The following is a 3,542-nucleotide window of genomic DNA, read 5'->3' on the forward strand; positions in this document are numbered from 1 at the left end:
TTTTTGCCTGATTGTACGCTATATAGTTCTATGCATGTTCTGGTGCCATTAACATAACAGTGTAGGGGGGGTGCATGTACTGTGAAGTCGCCGGAGCCTTGCAGCGGGACTACTTCTGCGGAGCACATAAAGCAGACTCTTCACGAAGGATAACTTGTTCTTCAGGGCAGGGAAGGCTACGCAGCACGCAGTCTACTGTCCCGCAGCTGCTGTCTCTCTGTTGGACTCCGGTACTGCACATTAGTCACGAGACGTTGTAAAAAGAAAACGAGTGGGGGCGAACGCACTAACCGCTCCACCAACGCCACAGTCACCCGCGCCGTGTGGGCCGGATGAGAATGTCTGGCGGGCCAGATGTGGCCCGCGGGCCGCCAGTTGATTGCCACTGCAATACAGTATGTGTATGCATCACACTCAAATCAAACACAAACTCAAATAAACATTTTTATATGAGCAATATATACAACCAGATATATTNAGTGACGTCAAAGTGTTTTGAAGAAGATGTCTTGTTTGCAGAGTTTTAAATACTCTGTGCTGCAGACAGATTAGGCAGCACACTAGAAGTTTTTCAAACACACACACACACACACACACACACACACACACACACACACACACACACACACACACACACACACACACACACACACACACACACACACACACACACACAGGACCTACAATTTCCGAGCCCCGAACATCCGGTTTGTAATATAAATGTGGGGGTCATTGAAAATGTGTTCTGATATATGTTCTTCACAGAAAATGAGCCAAGGCCATTGAGTGTGAGTTTGAAAACATAATTGATCGTATAATTGTTCTTTAGATAAATAATGAAAACGGGTCCCACAGACCCGAACATCATACAAGAGTTAAGCTGTATGTCACTGCAGGAAAAACAGTATTCTTGCCTCCATGCTGATGCCCTTTTGCTCAAGGTCACTGCTTCTCACAAAGCAATGTGCTGTGGTAATTGGCTCTTTCATTCAGTCTGTCACTTTTCTCTTCACAAGGTTAAATAGTTTCTCTCCTTCTCTCTCTCTCTCTCTCTCTCTCTCTCTCTCTTTCTCTCTCTCTCTGTGTTTCCTCTCAGATTATTGTGGGAGTGATCCTGCTCTACTACCTCTTGGGAATCAGTGCCTTGATTGGAGCGACCGTCATCGCTGTGTTAGCTCCTGTACAATACTTTGTCGCAACCAAGCTGTCCCAAACTCAGAAGAGCACCCTGGTGGGTATTTTTCATTGTCTCTTTTAAAGAGATGCAGTATTTCTTGAGACTTTATTTTTAGCCATGCTAGAGGCTTTAAAAGGTTAGTCTGTTGGTGTACCACTTTGGTCCAGATGAAATATGTCTATATTCTGAATGGATTGCTATTATAAAAAACGTTCATGACACCAAGAGGATGAAATCCTGCTGACTCTAATCACCCACAGTTTTATTTCCCTGTAAAATATCTCAATATCTGCTGCTTGAAGAGGCCCATAGCTTTAGTACAGATATCCATGAGATATTACTTTTGTCAATTCCTGATTTTACTCTCAGTACCACTATGAAGTCGACACTGTTGTTCGGAGGGAAATATTGGTTCAATAAGAATCATTGTGTTGTCTTTATTTTATTATAATCTTTTGGAATCCAAAAGGTTTTCGAAAACTATTAATCCAGTATTAAGGAGAGTAGTGGCTTGTTTTTTTACCCGAATGCCTGGTTAAACATCTAATCTCATGTTCACTATTAAATGCAAACAGTGTCTAAGCCGCGTCTGTTTCAGTAAGATCACACAAAACTTTGGAAACAGTGTTGGTCAATATTAACAAAGGATACAGTATGTACTGATTTTGCCTCAAGCCTTTCTGCTGCTTTCCACTGATATAAATCTGCCTTAAGTCCAGTCGGGTGTGATAATATTGTTACCTTCAGTCCTTGATATTTCAGAGCAGGATTTATTGCCAGGGATAAACAATACTTTCTCATATCAGGGAAAACAATGCTTCAATGACTTCAATGTTTGCATTGGCAATTGAAACCTTGATAAAAACAAACTGAAAGATTGACAAAAAAGTTGACTTTGACCTACTTGACTTTGATATTGTGCAGTAATTAAAAAGGGAAAGTAATTGAAGTACAAAAGTTCCATTTTAGCCGCGCCTGGAACATTAGCTACCTTGTTGTGCCTTCCTTTGAATATTTTCTCAGCAAGAAACGTATTATTATTAGTATTATTTTTAGTATTATTTTTAAGTAGCTCAAATGTGAGAGAGCAAGGGTCCATGTGTGCAGGGGAAACAAAGGGCCTTACTGGATGCTTTTTTATATTAGGGAAAACAATGCTTCTTTGACTTTGATGTTTGCATTGGCATTTTAATCCTTGAAGTAGGATGTGATAACGCTCGTGAGCTCTCTAGCTGCACCTCTTGTGATGTGATGGATTACTGTTGTTTAATCAAAGGCTCCCTTTTCCACTTGCAGGAATACTCCAGTGAACGTCTTAAGAAGACCAATGAGCTGCTACGGTGCATCAAGCTGCTGAAGCTGTACGCCTGGGAACACATCTTCTGTGACAGTGTGGAGGGGACCAGGGGCAAAGAGCTCACCAGCCTGAAGGCCTTCGCTTTTTACACATCCATATCCAGTAAGGCACTTTGTTTCCCCTGGCTCTCTCACATTTGAGCTAATTAAAGGTCTCCTATCATGCAAAATGCACTTTTGTATGTCTTTTGTACATAAATATGTGTCCCCGGTGAGTCAGAAAACAAAACCCTCTCTCTTTTCCTCCGTACCCAAATCTCTAAAAACGGGGGTACAACGGAGCTGATCCAGATTTGCGTCCGATATGACGCAATATCGAAAATGTGGACCCATGGCACTATCAGAAACGTTGCTATCAGAAAAAATGCGCAACGTGTTTTGGACGTAATATGTGACACGCTCTATCGAAATCAGTCGGAAGTCGCAATGGCTCATTTCAAAATAAACGTGGATTTGCGTAAAGAAAATAGTTTTTCGGGGTTCGGGTGTTTTGTTTGATTTTAAATAAACAAAGTCTTGGCTTTCAGAATATGAAACTTTTATTTTGAAAATCACACGATAAATACATTTTTGAAGATGGTAAAGGGAAGATGACAGGCACCTCTCACTCGCAATCTGCTCTTCCGCAGCGCCGCCCCCCCCCTCCCTCCTGCTGAAATTATGAATGTAAGCGTATAGTAATCATAGATAACACGGCAGGGTCCGTTACAGTTTGTTTTCATCTGATTTCAAATAACAAGTCTTGGCTTTCAGTAATATTAAAACTTGTTTTGCAAATTCAGATGATAAATACAACAATTTTACAGACTTGTAACGGCAAATTACAAGCGGAGGAACGGAGTAACTTCACGTCACAGCAGGCATAACAACCAGCCGGTGTTTCTCATGAGGGTTTTCCCCGGGAAACCAACACAATACACCAAATGCAAAAAATATCACAAACACCACCCACATGAGGACACACACACCACACACACACACACACACCAACAAACCACCCACACAACAA

Source organism: Notothenia coriiceps, unplaced genomic scaffold, assembly GCF_000735185.1.
Source record: "Notothenia coriiceps isolate Sejong01 unplaced genomic scaffold, NC01 NC01_scaffold00000290, whole genome shotgun sequence".
Taxonomy (NCBI): domain Eukaryota; kingdom Metazoa; phylum Chordata; class Actinopteri; order Perciformes; family Nototheniidae; genus Notothenia; species Notothenia coriiceps.